The following is a 24,794-nucleotide window of genomic DNA, read 5'->3' on the forward strand; positions in this document are numbered from 1 at the left end:
ATGTCTTATAGTATCACATATTCATCCAAGATTTATTTCTTCACATAAAAGCAAACAGGGCACATATATCTTGTTAACATAGAATTTGATTTCATCTTTAATATGTAGCAAATTGTATATATATCTGACTGTGTACCAGCTCCCACCCAGCTTCTGTTTTGTTCTACCCACCTTTTCTCTGGGATGTGACCGTCCTTCTAACCCCTTCCCAAGCTCTTTGAATCTGTGGATAAAAGACACACACTCAGTTTGTTACTTGACAACTTGCCTTCTAAGCACAATGGCTGGGTGTTAACTATGTCCTTCCTGGAAAAGCAAGCTCTTACCAATTTTTTTTTTTAAGACAGGGTTTCTCTGTGTAGCCCTGGCTATCCTAGACTCACTCTGTAGACCAGCTGGCTTCGAACTCAGAAATCCGCCTGCCTCTGCCTCCCAAGTGCTGGGATTACAGGCGTGCACCACCACCGCCCGGCTTCTTACCAATTTTTTATCTCCACCTTTCCACTTGCCCTAAACTTCAGTGGCTAGTTCCACATACCCATGCCAAACATTCTTGGCCACTCGCCTGTAGTACAGGTCATAGGCCTGAGTCCTCCCTCCCCCCCCCCCCCCCCCCCGACCTAACATGGTTGCTGCATTCTTCCTCCAAAGCATGGCAGAAGAAAATCTCCTCTTTTCTACCTTGCATCTCCCCTTTTCTCTTGGGACTCAGAAGTCCCACCTGTCCCTCCCACCCAGCAATGGACCCTGAGTTTTCTTTACTGACAAATCAAGAACCAATGGGGAAACAAGACCTTAGCATTACAACCATCTCGTTCATTTCTCTCTCTCTCTCTCTCTCTCTCTCTCTCTCTCTCTCTGTCCCTGTCTGTCTGTCTGTCTGTCTGTCTGTCTCTCTCTCTCTCTCGCTCTCTCTGTCTGTCTGCCTGTCTCTGTCTGTCTATCTCTCTGTCTGTCTGTCTCTGTCTGTCTGTCTCTCTCTGTCTCTGTCTGTCTCTGTCTGTCTCTGCCTCTGTCGCTGTCTCTCTGTCTCTCTCTGTCTCTCTGTCTCTCTCTGTCTCTCTCTGTCTCTCTCTGTCTCTCTCTGTCTCTCTCTGTCTCTCTCTCTCTCTCTCTCTCTCTCTCTCTCTCTCTCTCTCTCTCTCTCGCTCTGAGACATAGTCTCTCATTGTAATACTAGCTGGCCTGGAACTCACTATGTAGATTAGGCAGGTTTTAAACTCTAAGAGATCTACCTTACTCTGAGCTAAAGGCATGGGTCACCATATTCAGATCAAGGAATTGCTCTAAAATAAACATTTTGATCCATGAGATAGCTTAATATGTAAAGATCTTTCTATGCAAGTCTAATGACCTGAGCTCCGTCCTTAGAACACATGGAAAAGGGGAAGATGACTCTGCAAGATTGTTCAATGAACCTCTACATGTGTTATATCATGTGTGTGCTTACTTCAACACTCTCTCACAGACATACAATAATGTTATCTCTAAATGTTTAATTTACACATTAGTTACTCTGATGTAATGAATCACTATGACCAAGGCAACTTAAAGAAAAAAGAGTTTATTTTTGATTTATTGTTCCAAAGGGATAAGAGTTCATGGTGACATAGCAGAAGTATGGTGCCTGGAGAAGCTAAGAGCTCATATTTTCAGACTACACACACAAGGCAGAAAGAAAAAGCTGCAAGAAGGGTGAAACCTTAAGTGATCAAATCTATCCCTAAATGACATACTTAATCAAGGCCTTACCTCCTAAACTCTTCCATATAGTACTATCAACTAGGGGTCAGTATTCAAATGTCTGAGACTATGGGGGTTTATCATTCAAATCACCATGTTCCTGGTCCTACCACAATACAAAATACATTTAATCAAATGTCCCCATAGTCTTTATAGTCTCAACACTGTTTAAAAGTATTTTGAGACTTTAGGAAATCTCTTAATTATAAGCCTCTGTGAAAATCAAAGAGCAAATAACATATTTCATACATACATAAAATTTCATATAATATATAGTAGTATTCCAAAAGTTATGAATGGGGTCCAGCGAAGAAATACTTGATAAAAACAAGACCAAAACCTAGGGCAGGGCCAAATATCGTAGCTTCCTGTCTAGCATCAAGGGGCCTATAGATGCCTTGGATTCCTCAGCTTTCCTGCCTGAAATATACATCTTTCTCTTGAACTGATTACATTTTTCATATGTAGCTCTCCTTGACAGATATCCCAGGAATCTGGCATCTCCTCACATTCTTGGGTTTCTAATGCAATCCAATGGTCTTGCAAGGCCTCCTGTCCTTTCAGGACCTTCACGCAGGGATCCTCCTGCCACAAACTGCCTGGCTTCAGTGCCTCTCTGAAGCCACAGAGGAAGATTTTCATTACACTTGATTTGTCTTGATTCTGAAATAATACCATGCCAGCAACATTGTGTAGTTCATCTGTCAGCTTGGGATAGATCTCAGTACCCAGAATGACATTTAAAGTAGCTTTTTCTATTCAGTTATTCAATAGAAGCAGAGGACTCTTTTGGTCTTTTTCCTAGAAGTTGGAAGCTTCTCTCCCAACACAGATTAGGCTACTCCTTGATGATGCTAATCTTTCTGACAATTATAGCCTCTCTTTTTTTTTTTCCTTTTAAAACTGTACATTTTGTGCTTTTTTTTTCTGATCCCATTTGCTCCTTTTTACTGTAGACCTACAAGAGTGATTACCAGCAACCACATGGCAGATTCAGTATAAGGCTGCCTTGAAATATGCCAGAGAAATTAGTCCATTTAAATCTTTAAATTTAGCCCAGGCAAATTTTTAAGAGAAGGATAAAACCCAGCTACATTCTTTGCCAAAATATCACATAAATGGTGTCTAACCCAGTTGCTCATTTTGTTCTTCTTTGAAACCTCTTGAGGACTCTGCAATCTGAATTGCTCTCAGCAATACTATCTTCTGTAATCTTACTAGTCCATCCCATTATGCTATGACTATAGTGTTAAACTGCTTTTCTAGTCCAAAGTTTCAAAATCTTCCACATTTCTTCACACAAACAACCTAGTCACATTCTTCACAGCAGCAGTCAACTCCTGGTGTCAACTTCTGTATAAGTTATTTTTCTGTTGCTGTGATAGAACACTATGGCCAAGGCAAATTAAGGAAGACAGAGTTTATCTTGACTTCAAGTTCCAGAGGTTAAGAAGAATGGTGGCTGAGAGCTCATATTTCAAACTATATGCACAAAGGAAAGAATAAACTGCAAGGAGGATGAGGCTTTGCTCTTTTAAAACCTTCCTTCAGTGACATACTTCCCCAGAAAGGCCACACCTCCTAAATTTCTTCCACAACCAGCTCCATCAATTGGGCACCAAATGTTCAAATGCTCAAGATTATATAGGACATGTCACTGAAACCACCCACTAGTTGTATACCTATTTTCTATACTTATATACTATATGAAAAATTCTCAGGTGAATAAAGGTTGGGCAAAACATTTTAAGAAACCTTTACCTAGAATAGGGGCAGACAGACAATAAAGAACATATCCGGAAAGCTGGGAGACAGCAAGGTGAACAGAAATGAAAGGCAGGTGTCTTACTTAAGGTTTCTCTTGATGCAGTGAAACACAATAACCAAAAAGAAAGTTGAGGAGGAAAGGATTTATTTGGCTTATACTTCCATATCAGTATTTATCCTTGAAGGGAGTAAGGACAGGAACCCAAACAGGGCAGGAACCTGGAGACAGAAGCTGATACAGAGGCCACCGAGGGGTGCTGCTTACTGTCTTGTTCCTCATGACTTGCTTAGCCTGATTTCTTACAAAACTCAGGACTACCAGTACAGAGGTGGCACCAGACTGATGAGAGTTGGACCCTCCTTCATCAATCACTAACTAAATAAGAAACTGTCCTATAGCATTGCCGACAGCTAGGTCTTTTTTTTTTCTTTTTTTTTCTTCCATATATTCTTTATTTACATTTCAAATGATTTCCCCTTTCCTGGATTCCCCCTCCCCAAAAGTCCCATAAGCCCTCCTCCCTCTGCCTGTTCTCCCATCCACCCCTTCCCACTTCCCTCTCCTGGTATTCCCCTGCACTGCTGCACTGAGTCTTTCCAGAACCAGGGGCCTCTCCTTCCTGCTTCTTGGACATCATTTGATATGTAAATTGTGTCTTGGGTATTCCATGCTTCTAGGCTAATATCCACTTATCAGTGAGTCCATACCATGAGTGTTCTTTTGAGACTGGGTTACCTCACTTAGGGTGATGTTCACCAGCTCCATCCATTTGTCTAAGAATTTCATGAAATCATTGTTTTTAATTGCTGAGTAGTATTCTATTGTGTAAATATACCACATTTTCTTTATCCATTCCTCCATTGAGGGACATCTGGGTTCTTTCCAGCTTCTGGCTATTATAAATAAAGCTGCTATGGGCATAGTGGAGCATGTATCCTTATTACATGCCAGGGAATCCTCTGGGTATATGCCCAGGAGAGGTATAGCAGGGTCCTCTGGAAGTGTCATACCCAATTTTCTGAGAAACCACCAGACTGATTTCCAGAGTGGTTATACCAGCTTGCAGTCCCACCAGCAGTGGAGGAGTGTTCCTCTTTCTCCACATCCTCACCAACATCTGCTGTCTCCTGAGTTTTTAATCTTAGCCATTCTGACTGGTGTGAGGTGAAATTTCAGGGTTGTTTTGATTTGCATTTCCCTAATGAGTAATGATGTTGAGCACTTCTTAAGGTGCTTCTCAGCCATCCGAAGTTCTTCAGGTGAAAATTCTTTGTTTTTAGATCTGTACCCCATTTTTAATAGGGTTATTTGTTTTTCTGGGGTCTAACTTCTTGAGTTCTTTGTATATATTGGATATTAGCCCTCTGTTGGATGTAGGGTTGGTGAAGATCTTCTCCCAATTTGTTGGTTGCCGTTTTGTCCTTTTGATGGTGTCCTTTGCTTACAGAAACTTTTTTGTCCTTTTGACGGTGTCCTTTGTCTTACAGAAACTTTGTAATTTTATGAGGTCCCATTTGTCAATTCTTGATCTTAGAGCATAAGCTATTTGGTGTTCTGTTCAGGAACTTTCCCCCTGTGCCCATGTCCTCAAGGGTCTTCCCCAGTTTCTTTTCTATTAGTTTCAGTTTGTCTGCCTTTATGTGGAGGTCCTTTATCCACTTGGAGTTGAGCTTAGTACAAGGAAATAAGAATGGATCAATTTGCATTTTTCCTCATGCTGACCTACAATTGAACCAGCACCATTTGTTGAAAAGGCTATCTTTTTTCCACTGGATGTTTTTGACTTCTTTGTTGAAGATCAAGTGACCATAGGTGTGTGGGTTCATTTCTGGATCTTCAATTCTATTCCATTGGTCCACTTGTCTGTCACTGTGCCAATACCATGCAGTTTTTTTTAACACTATTGCTCTGTAGTATTGCTTGAAGTCAGGGATACTGATTCCCCCAGAAATTCTTTTACTGTTGAGAATAGTTTTAGCTATCCTGGGTTTTTTGTTATTCCAGATAAATTTGAGAATTGCTCTTTCTACCTCTATGAAGAACTGAGTTGGAGCCGGGCAGTGGTGGCGCATGCCTGTAATCCCAGCACTCTGGAAGGCAGAGGCAGGCAGATTTCTGAGTTTGAGGCCAGCCTGGTCTACAGAGTGAGTTCCAGGACAGCCAGGGCTATACAGAGAAACCCTGTCTTGAAAAAAACAAATCCAAAAAACCAAACCAAAAAAAAAAAAAAGGAACTGAGTTGGGATTTTGATGGGGATTGCATTGAATCTGTATACTGCTTTTGGCAAGATGGCCATTTTAACTATATTAATCCTGCCAATCCATGAACATAGGAGATTTTTCCATTTTCTGAGGTCTTCTTGAATTTCCTTCTTTAGAGACATGAAGTTCTTGTCATACAGATCTTTCACCTGTTTGGATAGAGTCACACCAAGATACTTTATATTGTTTGTGGCTATTGTGAAGGGTGTCATTTCCCTAATTTCTTTCTTAGCCTGTTTATCCTTTGAGTATAGGGAGGGTACTGATTTGCTTGAGTTGATTTTATAACCAGCCACTTTGTTGAAGTTGTTTATCAGCTGTAGGAGTTCTCTGGTGGAGTTTTTTGGGTCACTTAAGTATACTATCATATCATCTGCAAATAATAATAGTTTCACTTCTTCCTTTCCAATTTGTATCCCTTTGACCTCCTTATGTTGTCTAATTGCTCTAGCTAGTATCTCAAGTACTATATTGAAATGATATGGAGAGAGGGGACAGTCTTGTCTAGTCCCTGATTCCAGTGGGATTGCCAACCGAATCCAAGAACACATCAAAATGATCATCCACCATGATCAAATAGGCTTCATGCCAGGGATGCAGAGATGGTTCAATATATGGAAATCCATCAATGCAATCCACTACATAAACAAACTCCAAGAAAAAAAGCACATGGTCATTTCATTAGATGCTGAAAAAGCATTTGACAAAATTCAGCATCCTTTCATGCTAAAAGTCTTGGAAAGAACAGGAATTCAAGGCCCATACCTAAACATAGTAAAAGCAATACACAGCAAACTAGTAGCCAACATCAAACTAAATAGAGAAAAACTTGAAGCAATCCCAGTGAAATAAGGGACTAGACAGCTAGGTCTTATGAAGGCATTTTCTCAACCGGGGCTCCCTCCTCTCTGATGACTCTAGGTTGTGTCAAGTAGACATAAAACTAGCCAGGACAGCAGGATCACTACTTTGCTTCATAGAATAAGTGTTGTTTCTCTATCTATGCCCTATTCTTTCCCACAGATGTTCAATAGGCAAGTAGTTAAAAGCTTAGCAAAAATAAAAAGCAGTAATGGTAATAAGAAAATAATGTTCATTTACTTTAAGACAAATGAAATTTGTGCTAGAAATATCCCTATAAAAGGCTCATGTGTTAAAGGCTGTGTTGCCAGCTGGTCCTGATTGGGGAGTTAGAGCTTTGACATAATCAGTTCATAAATCTCCATACAACATGTAATATGATAGTACTGTTGGGAGGTAGTATAAAATAGGAGGTGGACCTGATTGATGAAAGTAGTTTACTTGTGTTGTGACTTGGAGGTAGTTTGCTGTGCTTGTGACTTGTCTTTATACCCATCTGTGTGTGTGTGTGTATCTGTGTGTGTGTGTGTCTGTGTGTGTGTGTTTGACTCCTGATTATCTTTAGTGGTCATTATGAAGGGAACAACCTTCCTTTACTATACGGTTATATCGTAAAAATCTTAACTTACCATCAGTCCAGAAACAATGGAGCCAGTTAGAGATAGACTAGAAACTCTAATGGAAGTCAGGTTCTACTTCTGATATTGGTGTATTCAGGTGCCTGGAATGAAAGGAATGAAGCTTGTCTGGGCAGGTGGTTTTGCAGGAATTTGATTGTCTTGAGTGAAGAGGGAAGTGTGTGTGGGTATGTGGGGTTGGGTCTACGGGTGGGGAGTTGGTTGCAACTTTATTTGTAGAGTGGGTGGGGTTTTGGAGGTGGCAGTACTTTATTGGCTAGGGTTAAGGTGCTGGGAATGCTTCATTTACATGAAAAGGAATTCCAGGTGCTTGCTGGACATTTCCTTTTAGTGACAAAGGAAATTAAACCCGTAGCATGGCCACGAGGCTACATGACTGTTTGAAGGGGAGGTGGAGGTAGGGGTGTCAAATGTATATGTGTACTGTGACATACATGCCTAGAACAAGGAAGAAACGATTCATACTCTTGCTGGTCTCAAGATGATACTTTGGGGGTTTTGGACCCATCTTGACCTCATTCATGTTCCCCTGGTCAGATGGCTCACTTTCCCCCATGCTGAATCTGTGAAAATGTCTTTTAAATAGTTTCTTTCAGATATTTGTCACAGTGATAAAAAGTATGATTGAATGATAAATGTCTCCCATAATCTTGAGTGTTTGTATACTTGGTACCCAGTTGGTGACACTATTTTGTTGAGTTTAAGAGATGTGGCTTTGTTGGAAGAAGTATGTCACTGGGGAGCCCAGGTAGGTAGGGGATAAGGGGCAAGTGTAAAAATACCTTTCCTATTGCCAATTTTCTTTCTTTGTTTCATGTGTGAAGCTCAAGATGTGAGTGCTCAGCTTTCTACTTTTTCCCATGATGATGATGATGATGATGAATTCCATTCCTATCCCTCTGGAAATTTATGACCAAATGAGCCCTTTCTTCTCTAAGTTGCCTTGGCCATGCTATTTTATTGCAGCAATAGGAAAGTAACTAAGAAAAAATGTGATATAAATGTCACAACTGTTCCTGCCCCTTCTCTTTTTCTCCTTGGTAAGGCATGTTTTGGGATTATAGGTTTGTGTGAAACATACCCAACATGTACCTGTTTAGCTTTTATTGTTTTTTCCTAGTGCCTCATTCTTAAATTTGGGAATGAAAGCTCATCAGGCATTTGGGGAAAGATGATAGCATTCAAGGGCAAGAAATATGAAGAACTATATCCTTTCACTTTATTTATAAAAAGATTGAATAACTGAGCTAAATTCTCAAGTGTTATACCAGAATGTTAACATGTAATAGCTAAAAATGATAAGCAAATATTATTTATCACAGTTAGCTCTTGTGCAACATTGTAAAGTTTTAACTCTTCAAATTATGCTTAAATAAATGATGTAAGACTTTTTTAACCCCTCCCTCCAATATTTAAGATAAAACCCACATATCAGGCTTTATACTGAATTTGTAAGTGTAAAAGTGAGTATCTGGGAGTTATCAGTCAACAACACCCCCCCCCCCCCAGATCATTCTAATGAGGCCTTACTGTCTGTATCACAGATGAGAAGTGTTTCTGGTTCTTCCCCTGGGTTGTTTGGGAAACAGAGTCTATATCTAAGCCACCTATAAATAAATAGGTCTATATCAGTCCTCCTATAAATAAATATTCTGAGTTGAACATAATGGGAGAACACTGACTGGTCTGGTAAAGTCTGAATAATAAAAGCAAACTTAAGATTGATGAATGGTAGCTTGACGTTGACAGAGCTATGTGCTTCTGGCAACATTTGTAATATTTAGCAATTCTGAGTATGTCTGTGAGCCGAGCCCAACACTTTGGACCTGGGAGTGTGAGGCCAGCTTGAGCCTCATAGAGTAAGCTCAAGATTAGCCTGGGTTAAATAGACAAACTTTGTCTTGAAAAGAAAAGAAAAGAAAAGAAAAGAAAAGGAAAGGAAAGGAAAGGAAAGGAAAGGAAAGGAAAGGAAAGGAAAGGAAAGGAAAGGAAAGGAAAGGAAAGGAAAGAAAAAGAACAAAAGACAAGCAAGTGAAAGCAGCACAGAGATCTGTCAATATGTTTCAATTTTTAATGGAAAGATAAACAAAATTTTCATAATTATCTATATAAAGTAGAGGGAAAAAAGGAGAATCAGAATGGGTGTTTGATTTCTCTGAATATACCTTTCTTTTGTCTGTTTTTTAAAATCATGTTTTACTTCATTAAAAAAATAAAATTTTAAGAAGCAGTTCCTAAAAACTGAAAGTCATATGAAACTAATTGTCAAATTGGTAGAATAATCCCACAGAGCATAATTATTTTAAGTTATTTTTAAACATAATCATTTATCCATACATCCCTAGAGAAATACACTCTAAACGCAAAAGGAAATGCAAAACATCTTCAACTCATTGCAACAATCATGTGCTGGGAGTGATGTGGTTGGTATTTTGAGGCTATTCCAAGAAACATGTTGATGAAATTTGTGACCAAACTTTTTGGCATGACAGAATAAATGGAAATACAAGTTTCCTATTAAAGAGACTAAAGAAAACTTGGTATTTCTGAATTTGAAGAAGTATTTTATATGAACTCATAATATACTTTATTGGGAGATGGTCTATTTCTAAGTTCCAACACTGAAAAGTTATAGAAACAATAACCAATCCAGAAACAAAAATGTCCAGCTTGTGGCATACAAACAACTTCCCACTCTGAAAAGACAAGGACTCCATAAAAAGAAATAGCTTATTCCACATCTAGAGCAAGAAGTGAATAAATACGCTTGAATATTATCACATTCAAAAATGAGGAAACTAAAGCAGTACTGTGAGGATGTAAAAATAGTCAAGTGCCAATGTATAGGAATTCCCACTGGTCGAAGCTTTGAACATCATGGGAATTATGATTACATAGACGGAGATATATTGGGAAATTTTACATATCCATGTATATGTGTACACACATGAAATACATATTTTGTTAGCTTGCTTATTTTGGCAATGCTTGGAGATAGTATACTTTCCTCCCCTTCTCGTCCTTCTCCTCCTTCTCCTCCTCTTCCTCCTCTGCCTTCTTCTTTCTCCTCCTCCTCTTCCTCTTCCTCCTCTTCTTCCTCTTCCACCTCTATTTGCTCTGTCTCTTCTTCCTCCTCCTCCTCTTCCTCCTCCCCTCTTCTTTTTAGAGGGTCACAAGGGTTGGGGAGCAGACCTATAAAGACTGAAAAGTGAGTAACATTGTGGTGCATGGTATGAAATTTCCAAATAACCGATAAAAATATTATTTTGGAAAAGTTATAATAAAGTTGAGATCCGGAGATGTACCTTATTTGGTGGAATGCCTGCCTAACATGCAGAATGCTCTAGGTTTGCTTCCACAGCACCACATAAAACAGAAGTGGTGGTGTATGCCTATAATATTATCAATTAGGAGGTAGAAGCAGGATGACTATGGTATGTACATATAAATAAATACTATGTATATGTATATATTTACACATATGCATTATATATATACATGTATAATATATATATATATATATATACTATATATAAATGTTATCTTGGTAGATTTTTCCTTTGATGAATATAAAGTGTCATTTCTCAACTCTTTTGGTTAGTTTTACTTTGAAGTATATTTTATTAGATATTAAAGTGTCTACACCAGCTTAATTTTGAGTTCTATTCACTTGGAATATTTTTTTTTAATCTTTTACTCTTAGGTAATGTCTATTTTTGATGTTGAGGTGTGTTTCTTGGATGCAGAAAAATGGATCCTATTTTCATATCTATTTTGTTAGTCTGTGTCCTTTTTGGAGACTTGATTCCCTTGATATTGAGCAATATCAATGACCAATAATTGTTGATTCCTGCTATTTTCTTGTTGTTGTTCCTGGTGGTTGCAGTGGTAGTGGTAGTAGTGTAGTGCTTGTTTTTGTTGTTGCGTATGTGTGTGTTTACTTCCATTCTTTTAGTTTTGCTGGTGTGAGATTATTTATTTCCTCTGTTTTCATGGTATAGTTAACCTCTTTAGGTTTTCCTTCTAGCACCTCCTGTAGGGATTCACAGATAAATATTAGATTTAAATATTGTTTAATATTATTTAAATATTCTTAAGTGTTAAATTAGATTTAAATACCGCTTAAATTTGACTTTATCCTGAAATATCTTATTTTCTCCATGTATGGTAATTGAAAGTTTTGCTTGGTATAGTTGTCTGGGCTGGCATCTGTGATCCTTTAGGTTCTCCAACACATCTGCCCAGACCTTTCTTGTTTTTAGAGTCTCCATTGAGAGGTCAGGTGCTATTTTTATAGGATTGCATTTATATGTTACTTTTTCTTTGTGCCTCATAGCTTTTAATATTCTTTCTTTGTCCTATATATTTAGTGTTTGGATTATTTATGCCAAAGAGAAATTTTCTGTTGTGTGTGCTTTTTGTCTCTTGATATACATCTCCTTCTGTAGGTCAGAAAACTTTCCTTCCATAATTTTATTGAAAATATTTTCTGTGCTTTTAACCTGGGTTTCCTCTCCCTCCTTTTTTTTCTATTATTTTCACATTTCATCTTTTCATATTGTCCTGGTTTTCATGAAAATTCTCGTATCAAGATGTTTTTAGATTTAACATTTCTTTGAGGTATGTTGCGTAAAAATATAAAAAATGCACCATCCCACACTAATGCCAGCTATTCTCTGGCCCTGGCAGTCTCTCAGCCTCCATGACCCATCTAGCTGTTACAAATCCCTGTAACCAGGGTTACAAAACTCTAGAGGCTTGTATATTTATCAATCAGATTTTTATTAGTAAATTCTCAAGCTACAAAACACCTGCACAATGAACTACAAACTCAATTGATATAAACACAAGCTATACATCTAGATGTGGCAAATGCACTTTACTTATTATTTAATCATCTATATAAGAAATCCTCAATATTTATGGCTCCCAGGACTGTGTGGTTCTGGCTCCTCTTCCTCTCCTATAGGTTCCATATGGACTCCTCTCTGTCTCTTCCTTCTCTGTCTTCTCCATACACACCTCTATAATTCTCAGCCTTCCTTCCTTTTCCACTGTTCAGTTACAGGCTTTCACTTTATCTTGTGCCTGCGCTCACCAGCATGTAGACAGCAATACACATTTCCCCCTTTTTGTCCAGTTTAAAGGTTCTTTCCTATCAAATATAAATTGAACACAACTATTACCATTTTGTAAATTATAAAGTAAAAGATACACCTAACATCCAGTCTATCATCTTTGACAATTAAATAGAACACTCTTTTATCTATCATCTTTGACAAATAAAACACTCTTATCTATCCTAACTTCAAAAAGGTTTATAAATCCATATGTGTTATTTCCTTGTTTTATCTTGTATACTGCCTGAAAATTATCTTCTCCAATATAATCTCTCAATGCTAAATAGCCTGGATTGGCTATGAGACTATAACGAGTCTTCAATCCTGCCAGAAATCTGAGAATGACCAATATTATCTGAAAAATTAGGAAGCCTAAAATAGCTTCTAGAACTGAGACAAATTATAGAGACAGCTGCCTACCTATACAGCCCCTGTATGTTAGGAAGTTGGAGAGTTAGTCTTCAACCTTCTGAACCAGGATCATCTGACAGACCTTTGTTATGCAGAATTTTGAAGGAATGATGACCCTGACTTGGCAGAGATTATCAGTTGACTATTCTGTATAGTGTGCCCTTTTTCTGGGCAGTATTTTGTCTGTAGATGAAATAGGCAATTTCTTCCCAGTGGCTACCTAGCCACCCGGAGGTAGAGATGCTCAATTTCTTCTTTGAATCTACAAAAGGGGAGCTGTTAGGAACAGATATGTCTCAACAACAAAAGAATAAATAACATTAAATGTCACATTTTGTGGATTTCTGACATTTTTGAAAACCATCTATCTATGTGAACTAATCTGGACTGTTGTCTGTTAACCATGCTCAACTATTTATAAATAAAATATCTTGCAAGTACCATAGCAATTAACTCAGAGCCAAGACTTTGCTATCTGACCTTTAACTCAAAGGCTTAAACATCTCAGGTCAGTTTGCATGGCATTTATAGAAGGGCTGGGTCCAAGCCTTGTAGTTTGAAATTTGTTGTATAGGCACAAATCCTATATGAAAGTAAGAATATTAATCCCAATTTCGTATCAGTAAGACATTCATATCAATGAAAACCTTAAATTTGTATAATAATAAATTATATAACAAAGTAAGAAATTATGACTTCAACTTAGTAACTAATGTAAAGACTTATACCAAATGAGATTATGGCTACACAATCAATTATAGCTCTTTCCTCCCTGTTCAAATTATGACCATTTCTAAATTCCCCAGAAAAACAATCCTAGAGTAACCACCTCAAGACCCCCCAAGTCCAGGGAACTGGGGCGACAACTCTTCATAACTACATCCAGCTGGATATGGACATTGAGCTATGTACTGGCTGGTTTTGTGTGTCAACTTGACACAGGCTGGAGTTATCACAGAGAAAGGAGTTTCAGTTGGGGAAGTGCCTCCATGAGATCCAACTGTGAGGCATTTTCTCAATTAGTGATTAAGGGGGAGGGCCCCTTGTGGGTGGTACCATCCCTGGCCTGGGATTCTTGGGTTCTATAAGAGAGCAGGCTGAGCAAGCCAGGGGAAGCAAGCCAGTAAGGAACATCCCTCCATGGCCTCTGCATCAGCTCCTGCTTCCTGACCTGCTTGAGTTCCAGTCCTGACTTCCTTTTGTGATGAACAGCAATGCAGAAGTGTACGCTGAATAAACCCTTTCCTCCCCAACTTGCTTCTTGGTTATGATGTTTGTGCAGGAATATAAACCCTGACTAAGACAAATGGGGATAGGGAAAATGAGGAAATTCATTGGCCTTAAGAAGGCCACACCTGTGATTGTTACAGTTTTTGGTATCTGTGTCCTGACTAGATCTGGCTGAAAGTCTAAGAGATCAGGAGTTCAAGCAAGTCAATTCAGCATGTCTGATGATGAGACTCACCAAGTCTGTATGTTCTGTAATATACAAATCTCAAAACAAAATTTTAGTATCATTAAGATATCTGTATGGATCGTATTAGTGTGTAGGGTGTTCAGACCAGTTAGGATGAAATTCTGCTCCAATCATAAGTTTTCATTCATACTGTGTGAGGAATGGTTTGATAATACATATCTCAGAGAACTTAAATTTTTAAAAATTTCAGTAGAGTTGTTATTTTAACATTTATTTTTTTTGAGTTTCATATCATGCACCCCAGTCCTCCTCTTCTCCCTATCCCCTCATATATTCTCTTTGCTCTTGCAACCTCTATACCCACCCCAAATAAAACACACACACAAAGTAAGAAAGAAACAAAGAAAGAAAGAAAGAAAGAAAGAAAGAAAGAAAGAAAGAAAGAAAGAAAGAAAGAAAGAAAGAAAGAAAAAGAAAGAAAGAAAGAACAACAACAAAGATAAAGAATGGATAGACATCTCATTTTGGAAGCTGTAGTATGCCACAGTGTATCCTACCTACAGTTTAAATCTCTATCCATACATTTTTACTTGCAAATATTTATTGTAATGTATCATTGGTCTTCTTCAAGGTCTCTGGCTTCTGTGACACCATCAATAGTGGATCCTCATTAGGACTCCTCCTGGTTATCCCGTTGTTGCCCTGTGTCCTTGAGATCCTGCAGCTTTGGGTCAGCAAGACTGGCTCTTTCACATGTCCCAAATGTTTGCAGATGATATAGACTTTGAAGTGGACTAACTCAGATCCTTGGATCTGGGACTGGGTGGTAGATGAACTTGTCACCCTGCCAGCTTATCTGTACCACCAGGACATGTTCTCCAGCACTTCTCTGCCTAGGCCACCAAATGTACCCATTGGGAGGAGGCAGGGTTAGCTCTCTTGCCCTCATGTCTTCAGGGTGGCTCTCCTGTACACACACCTCTAGAGACAGTTCCACTGTGCTGCCCAGTCAAGCTGAGAGGCCTATTCTCCCAACTGTTGTAGCCTGTGAGGGGTTGGGCCAGCTTTCCCTCTCTTCAACCCTCAGGGCTTGCTCACCCGTGTCTTTGCCATTAGGGCCAGTTCCATTGTGCTGCCCAGGCAAGGTACAGGGTCCACTTTCCTGAGTGCTACAACTGGTGAGGGGCAGTGCCAGCTCTTCTGCTCTTATGACCTCTGGGTCAAATCTCCCAATTACCTTTGGAAGTAAAGGGTGCAGCAGATGAGTGGTGGGGCTAGTTGTTCTATGCTCACACTCTTAGTGCTGACTCACCCACACCCTCACCAGTAGGGCCAGCTCTACTATGCTTCTCAGGCAAGGTACCCATTCATCTTTGTGTTGAAGATGTAAGGGACAGAGCCAGCTCACCTCCTCTCCTGATCCTGGGTTAGGTCTCTGTCTTCCTACTCCTACACTATGCTACTTGGATTAGTTTTGATTTGATTTTTATGAGCCCCGGGTATGAGCTTTGGCCATCAAGCCAGGCATCAAGCCTGGATGAAGAAATGACTGCCATCTGCTCTGCCCCTGACTGATATAAGAACACCACCACCAACAAGGTGTCTCTTTGCCCATTACCAGAGGATAGAGTTCATATTTTTGAGAGTCAAAAGGATTCTTATGACTTATAGATCAATAGATTAACTATCTATTTATCTATCTATCTATCTATCTATCTATCTATCTATCTATGCATGTATATGCCCATGTGTATGTTTATTTTTAAGAAGACAATCTAAGGAATTATAGATATCCAAATTCTTGATAAAATATTAGATAATGAACCAACAAAATTTCCAGGATTTAAGAAATAAAAACTTAATATATGGCTAGCATTATGGTTCCATGTGGAGCCATTCTGCCAGGGTGTTTCTGTTTTGTGTTATGAGTGGTATGTCATGCTGATACTAGGAACATATTAGATTTAATATATTCAGGCATATTTAGACTTACATGTCTTCCAGGATGCTTTTCTAGTTAATAACCCAGTGAGATATGGGCTATAGCTACTGTTTTTAAGAAGAACTTCCTGCTTGTCAAAAGTATAAAAGGACTAAATAATATTTATGACTACTCTTTAGAACTAGTAGTAGCCTAGGACTGGAGCAGTTGGAAAGAGTGGCTTAGAAAACAATAAAATCACAAGGAAAAAGTAATCACAATAAAGTCATGGAAAGCTATGATAATAGCTTAGGCACAGGGACTACTGATTGTCTGTGCACAGGAAAAGATTCCACTAACATACCATATGTTACTTGACAAATATAATGAATGACCTAGGCCTAGTTATAGGGCTTTTATAGCAGAACATATCAGACTTAATTAATTCATTTTGTAGCTAAGACTATTTTCAGCTTACAGCACCTTTAAGATTTATTTTATTTTTGGTGTAAGTATAATTAATATTTTTTAAAAGAGGAAAGAATCAGCACAATTAAGACAGCACACATTAACATTTAACAGTCATCAATGTGCCAAATAGCACTACTGGTTTACCTGTGTGATCCTTATTTTCTCGGAAATCTAATTCTCACATTATAAGATGGGAACAATAATAACTAATTTGTAGAGCTGTTGTGAAGAGTAAAGGAACTTGAGTTTTCTTTTTGAGATGCTCTTTCCATAACAAAGCACCTAGAAATCATGGATAAAATATAAGCTCCCAAGAAAGTAAAAAATCTCTAGAATACAGAAAAAATAGGAAACAGAAATTCAAAATGATAGACAAGCTTTAAAATCACTTGATGCCACTTTTTGGAATGTAGAACTCTGATTCTTTAAAATAAATTTCTTACCTTTGTTAATTTTGTTTGTGTGGGGATGGTTATGCATACCATTATCTACATATGGAGGTCAAAGGACAACTTGTGGGAGTCAGTTCTCTGTTTTTAAAATGTGACTTTCAGGAAAATAACTCATGGCATCAGTCGTGGTTTTATCACCAGCCCCTCTGATCCTTTTTAATTTTTGGAGGTAGGGTTCCACTATGAGACTCTTTCTGGCCTGAAAAGTCACTATATAGACTAGATTAGCCTGCCTATACTTCCAGAGTCCTGGGACTAAAGGTGTACACCACCAAGCTATGGGCCCCTTCTGATTCTTCATGTATGAACAAGGTCCACAGCTGGCATTGTGTCCAAAGTGCAGTATCAAATGAAATCAGAACTCTGTAGATACTATAGCCTTGAAAAATAGTAGGGCAGAAAAATAGTTTGTTAATGGCAAGGGTAAAAGTGGTTCTTGATTGTCTCTGTTTTCTTGCTAATATGGAGGATAAAACAAGCTCCTAAATATGTATAAATATAAACTTGTCTTCAGGTGTGTTTGCAATTCAAGAATTTCTCACTCATTGTCTTAGTTCATTCATGTTTTTTAATAGAAAATTGTCTAATAAACAATAGAAATCTATTTAGCACAGTATAAAAGCCTGGGAATGTCAAGATCAATGCACTTGGCAGTTTTAGTGTCTGGTAATTATTTCTGTCTTCTTCTAAGATGGCATATCACTGTGTTCTTCAAAAGGTTGAATGCTGGGTGGAAGGGATGGATTTCCCCCTCAGTTCTATGTATTTACTTAGTTATATTTTTGAAATGGATTCTCATTTGTCCCATGCTGGCCTCAAACTTCCTATGTAATTGAGAAGGGTCTTGACTTACTGATCAACCTTCCTTTACATCCAAATTCTGAGATTATAGGCAATTACCACTATATATGGCCATAAATCCCCTTTAAAATGCAGTAAGCTATTTATTTAGTTGCTGCAGTTGAATGCAGGGCCTCAAGAATGCTAAGCACATATTGTACCATTGTACCTATCCTGTACTAATTCACTAACCAGGAAAAAATCTTCATGGTCTAACTAACCACCTAAAAGATCTTTATTGCATTAGGTCTTAAATTTTAAACAAATTTTGGAGAGGCATGCACATTCAAATCATAGCACCTATGGAATTCAAGAGATAAATGTCCTGGGTTTATTGTTTATAATACTTCATGATGCTTGGTTATACATGAATAAATACATTCATATATATGTGTGTGTGTGTGTGTGTGTGTGTATGTGTATATGTATATATATTATATATACATACAATATGTATAAACAGTGTCTACACATACAGTGGAGATTTTCTTTGAAATAATTTGAAAAAAATCCCAGCAAAAACTCACCTTCTTGAATTTACTTAAATACATCAATTTCAAGGTATAAAATGGTGTAATTTCAAAGTTGTTTTAAATTTTATTTTATTGATTTATTCAATAGGCCTGAAAACACATCTGAAACATGCAATGAAAAGCCCCTTTCAATTACATTCCATAGTCACGTAGTCCTCTTTGCATGGGCAATTATATTTATTGCTTAGTTAATATGATGAAACACGTAAACATACACACACTCTGCAATTAGAATGTGATGAAGAAACAGAAAAAAACTCCATTAAAAGCTAATGAAAAGAACCAAATACCGTTGAAAAGTGTTCAAATAATACTTTTAGAAGTGAAAAAATGTGGCACATGCCTTTAATCCCAGCACTTGGGAGGCAGAGGCAGGTGGATTTCTGAGTTTGAGGCCAGCCTGGTCTACAGGGTGAGTTCCAGGACAGTCAGGGCTACACAGAGAAACCCTGTCTTGGAAAACCAAAAATAAATAAATAAATAAGCTAACTTGATTTATTAGGGCTGAAGAGATGGCTCAGCAGTTTAGAGCACTGACTGTTCTTCTTAAGGTCCTGAGTTCAAATCTCAGCAACCACATCGTGGCTTGCAACCATCAGTACAGCTACAGTGTACTTGTATACATTAAATAAATAAATAAAGTGAAAAACTTAACAATCAAAGGTGAAGACTGCAAGGATACATTACTAACATAATAGAAACACAGAATATATATTCTTAGTGAAACTTTGGAACATCAGACCCTAGAATACTATAAAGTTTCAAAAATTCTCTGTCATGGTGCCATACACTATAATCCTAGAACCCAGGAGGCTGAGAGGGAAGTGTTATCATGAGTTTGAGGCCATCGTGTAGGAAAATATTTTTTCTATCACAGGTATCTAGCCCACTAAGGGCCCATATTCCACAAATCTTCCCTATGATGAAAAAATTTTTACAAATCTTTCAATCTCCCAGTCGTTGTAAAGCTTTTGTTTACTCAAAGACCCTGCTGCTGAAGTCCCAGATCTTGGTGTCCTGGGGTGCTACCCCCTTTTCCCTCTCCTTCATTTGCTTTGCACAAATTCTTTTAAAGACTGTGAAGTCAGATCCCAGCCAAAGTGGAAAAGATACTGTTACCATCTTCATTAGGGGAACATGATCAGGTATTGGGCAGGGGGTGGGAAGGGAGACCAGGAATGAAGCCTGAGGGTCAGCAAAATGAATGGAAATATACAACCCCAGGAGGTGGGAGGTAAGGGGACCTCCCAAAAAAGAATAAAATTTATTAAAAAGAAGAATAAAACTAAGGGAACTTCTGCCCTGTGTACTTGCTGACTTAGTTTATATTGTGGTCTACCCTTTCTGCTGAGCCTCTTTCACTTTGATAATGTGTCACACAGATTCTTCTTTCTTTGTTTCTAAAACATATTGAGTTTTAGGCCAGCCAAAAGTGTACACTGGAAAACATGTGTGAAGCCCAGTCTCTCTCTCTCTCTCTCTCTCTCTCTCTCTCTCTCTCTCTCTCTCTCTGTGTGTGTGGTGTGTGGTGTGTGTGTGGTGTGTGTGTGTGGTATGTGTAGTGTTTGTGGTGTGTGTGTATGTATGTGTGTACGCACACACATGTGTATAATAAAAAATTCAAAAGCAATTAGAAAGAAAAGAGACTACCAATAAATTAAAAGTAGCATACAGGCAAAAGACTTTTCAAAAGCAAAAATTAAGAAAAACCAGGAGATAATGGATTATGCTATTATAATGCAAAAAATGACAATTGAGAGTTGTTTACTAAGAAGAAATATGTATTTTAAGCATGAGAAAAAGTAAAATAATTCCAGTTAAAGTAAAATGGAACATTTACTATGATTTTATTTTTTACTAAGAACAATCCCAAAATGGAGGTCTGAGATTAAAAAAAAAAAAAAAGGCAAATAGCTATGATTAAAAAAAAAAAAGATTAAGTGAGTTCAGAGAGATGGTTCAGTGCTTAAGGGCTCTTGAAGCTTTCCCAGGGTTATTGAGTTTACTTCCTAGCACCGCTGTCTCTTAGCTCACAAGTACATATAACTCCAGCCTTGAGGGAAGAAAAGTTAGAGGGATACAGGTAAACAAGTAAAGCAAAAGAGGGCCCCTTGAGATGGTGGTTTCCTGTTCCCAGAAGACTCTGGGAAGATAAATGATGGAAAAGCATGGGGGAGAGGTTGTCTAAACAGAATCAACATCAGGAAAGGGAAGAACCAGGGACCTCAACACAAAACCAGACTCCATTTAGCAAACTCCTAGCCTTAGGGAGCATTCTAGCCTCAAAGGATAAAACAGTTTTTCTTTCTTATGTGGCTAGGTCTTCTATATTTCTTCCTTAGTGTTCAGTTCCTTGTCCATTCAAGAGAATGAGCTCAGAGATCCCTTAAATGACCACCAGCATCCCTGTTATACTTCTTGCCTCTAAAGAACTTGAACATACATATACATACACAATAGATGCACACATAAATAATAATAAATCTCTAAATAATCAGACAACAAGAGCTCTGTGGGATGCTGTGTAGGAGCTTGGAAGATAATGTTGAGAACTGTGCAGAAGATGGAGGCCTGGCTTGTGAAATTTCAGAGGGAAGGTTAAAGACTTTTATCAGGGCCATGTTTTGCTTGTGAAGATTCTGTAGTTTTGGTTAGCTGGGGCTGAAGAATCAGCTGTGATTAACAAGATGCCAGAACCACTAAAGTGAACCTCTGTGTTACGGGAACTATTGATGCTGGTTAACTGGAGCTAAGAACTTAGCGGTGATTAAGAAGAGACCAGCATCATTGAGGTGAAATCTTCTGGAAAGTGTTTTCAGAGAGCACAGAGGCTATGTTCAGAGATAGCCAAGGTTGTACCTTGTGCTGTGGCCGGACTTGGTACTGTGTAAGAGTCACCCAGGTGGTACTGGTTTTGAAGGCATGAAGGGGTCCTGAAGAACAGCTGAGGCTCGGCACTATGAGAGGCCATGGAAGGCCATTGGTGAAGGTGCAGCCTCAGTAGCAATTGGAGGCCCAGGACTGAAGGGGTCATGCATAGGAGTTGAGGCTTGGCACCATGAAGAGAGCCTATGAGAGGCTATTGGTGAAGCCTAGTTATAGCAGAAGACAGTGGTGTTTTGGAAATGCCAGTACTATGAGATGACCACCAAGAACAGAAGCAGCAGTGGAGTATAGACAGCTAGAGCCTACAAGATAAGGTGTGTGCTACAAAGGGCAAAGCTGGAGGAGGGGTGACCCAAGCCCTTGGAGGAGCCCAGAAGATTGTGAGTGGATCCCAGACATTGGAAGGTTGGAGTTTGATTGGCTTTAGATTGTGACCATGCCCTGATATTTTTCCCTATTGAAGTAAGAAGGCATTTTAGTGGAGCCCACAGTTAAGAGACCTTGAATTTTTAGAAGACTTTGAATTTTAAAGGATATTGGATATTTAAAAAGGACTGTACTTTTAATATGTAAAGACTGTGGGACTTTTAAAGTTATTTAGATCCTGTAGATGAATAAAAAAGTAAGTGTTGAGGCTTAATAGTGATGTGTTTGTGTGTCAAGTTGACAAGGGATCAATTGTACTGGCTGGTTTTGTGTGTCAACTTGACACAGGCTGGAGTTAACACAGAAAGGAGCTTCAGTTAGGGGAGTGCCTCTATGAGATCCAGATGTGGGGCATTTTCTCAATTAGTAATCAAGTACGGAGGGTCGCGTCCCTGGGCTTGTAGTCTTGGGTTCTATAAGAGAACAAGCTAAGCAAGCCAGGGGAAGCATGCCGGTAAGTAACAGCCCTCCATGGCCTCTGTGTCAGCTCCTGCTTCCTGACCTGCTTGAGTTCCAGGCCTGAATTCCTTTGGTGATCAACATCAGTGACCCATCCAGCAGGTCCAGTTATTCAGGGTTCCAAAGGGGTGCTACCTGAGGATCAAAGGGGGGAGAGAGAAAGGAGACCAGGCAAGCAGGGTTCAATTGTTGAGGTCTCATTTAATTTTCCGGGGTACACAGGTTTTAAGCTTTCAGAGGAAGAGCTCGCCTCAAGGCAAGAACAAAGGAGGGAGGGGCATTCTTGGCAGTTTCAGCAGGAAGAGATAAGAGCCATTCGGTGGAGACATCTGATGTTTGCACAGTCTGGAGCATCCTGTGGTTATCTCAGAACTTCCCTTCAACTGGCAGTTCATGGGGAGAGGCTCTTCGTTGTTTTACTCAGGACCTTTGCCTTGCCAGCCCTCTTGGCTGTTAGTGAGGGTCCATTATGGCTTCCCACAGTTCCCTCTTTCCTTATATTAGAAGTGGTAAGGTCTGGGCAGAAATACTGGGCAATGGGGCCAGACTGATAATGTGTAGCCATCTCTGTCTTAGGATCGACCTCCCTATCCCCAGCCTTACCCGTTGTAGAGTTACCTTGTCATCCTCAAGGCCCCATGTCTTAGGTTGGTCAGGGGATGGAGGAAATTGCCCGTCCTTAAGACAGCTGACCTTGGGTCAGCTCCCCCTCCAGATAAGCCCAGGGATGAATAAGTGGAAGCCAAACAGAGCCTCATTAAAGGAGCTTATTGAAATTGAGCCTCTCCGTGGCGGGTACTGCAGTTGTTTCTGCCGTGCCGTCTGGTCTCCCAGGGTCCATCATTTCCCCTGTGTCCAGTCGATGATACTGTACCAAGATAATTCTTCGGTAGGATGGAATCTATTGAAAAGCCCAGGGACCAGAGGAGATTAACAGCAATAACCCTAAGAAGGGTCCTAGGATAGAAGGTAGTAGGGTGGAAAGCCACGGGGACATGGAGAACCAATTTTTATACCACGACTCCTGCTGTTCTCGTTCTCTTTTGCGTTTCTCTAAACTTTCTTTTACTCTCCTCAGAGTGTCATCTACCAGTCCTGTCTTGTCCACATAAACACAGCATTCTTCCCTTAAGGCTGTGCAAAGTCCTCCCTGTTGTAGGAAGAGCAGATACTACTTCTGATAAGGAGGCAACAGAATCTTTTAAATTGGCTAATCCATCTCTGAGTTCAGCCAGGTCCTTATCAATGGCAGCACTAAGTAAATAATATTGTTGTCGATTCTGTTGAGAGGTAACAAGGAGGCAATGCCTGTGGATGTGTTAAAGAAAATAAATGGCAGGCCACATTCTATCTGGTCTACATTTGAAATCTGTAAAATTTAAATATATGGCCTTTTGACACCCTGAAGGGGGGCAATCAGCAATAGCGAATATCTCCCCTTGATCTGTTTATAATTTGTTTAATTTTCAGTTAAATAAAATTGCCATGCAAAGAGGGATGTTGAGTCCGTAGTTGTCTGTGGTGTCAGCATTAGTAAGAAGCATCCAAAGGTGTTGAGGGCTATGGCCATTTTTAATTATTATAATCAGCATCATTCTTTGTCTCGGCATCCTCTGGTAGCTAGCATGTTCCTTCGGCATCCTGCAGACAAAACGTAAACATGCCCTCCTCTCTACACTCAGATCCCTAGCATTAAAATTTTTAAATTTTTGTGGTATATAGAGATGTGATTCTCCACTCTTTTATTATAAAAATATTGTTGTAAAGTTCTATGGGCTTGTTCTATAATATCTTGTCTTTGCGAATTATGAGGAATCTCAGTAATATGACTAATATCAAATTGTTAATAAGATCTCAAATGACTGATTAATCAGTTATAATATTTGTCTTAATTTGATTTGGAACATTTAGTATTAAAAATATATGTAATGACTAATTTTATTTTGTATTTTGTTTCTTATGTTAAAATAGTTATAACTAGAAAGTTTGAAAAGCTGTCAATAGTCGTGTGTATATTTTTTGATTAATTTTTTGAATTGTATTTGTATAAATAATTGTAAAAGTTAAGAATTAGTAGCATTAAAAAGAAATAATTTTAAGCAAGTGTAAGCCATGAGCTATATATGTATATTATTAATATAAAAATCAAAGGTTTGATTTTTAACATTTTAAGAACAGCTACAGCACCCAATTCAATTATCTGTGCTGAAGCAAGGGAACACTCAAAAGAATAAACATGTGATCTAATTATATGAGCTTTACTCTCATAGTAGATGCATTTTTATAGGATGCATGTATAAATCTATAACAATATAAAAACATTTATAGAGGCAAACTTTTAACAATTTATCTTTTAGATAACAATTATTAATTTTGTCAAAAAGGCTTGTCATGTGATACTTTAACAATTAATAATAATCAATTTGATTGATTGCTGTTTAAAATAAGGAACAAACACTTTATCATGCTCTTAAGATATTTTTTTTAAAAAAATATTTTTATGATGTTATTTTGTAACATTTTATTATTACACCAAATTTTTATTGGAGGATGTCGAAACCTTATTTGGAGACATTTTATATTAAT

General features: G+C 38.5%; 1 non-coding gene across 1 annotated transcript; it reads right to left on the minus strand.

Annotated features, from left to right (window-relative positions):
- Positions 1–15,706: 15,706 nt before the first annotated feature.
- On the minus strand, positions 15,707–15,846 carry LOC127675905 (small nucleolar RNA SNORA48). Its single transcript, XR_007975585.1, has one exon. It is a non-coding gene; the product is annotated as a small nucleolar RNA SNORA48 (small nucleolar RNA).
- Between the last annotated feature and the right edge of the window lie 8,948 nt (positions 15,847–24,794).

The sequence above is a fragment of the Apodemus sylvaticus genome, chromosome X (genome assembly GCF_947179515.1).
Source record: "Apodemus sylvaticus chromosome X, mApoSyl1.1, whole genome shotgun sequence".
Lineage (NCBI taxonomy): Eukaryota > Metazoa > Chordata > Mammalia > Rodentia > Muridae > Apodemus > Apodemus sylvaticus.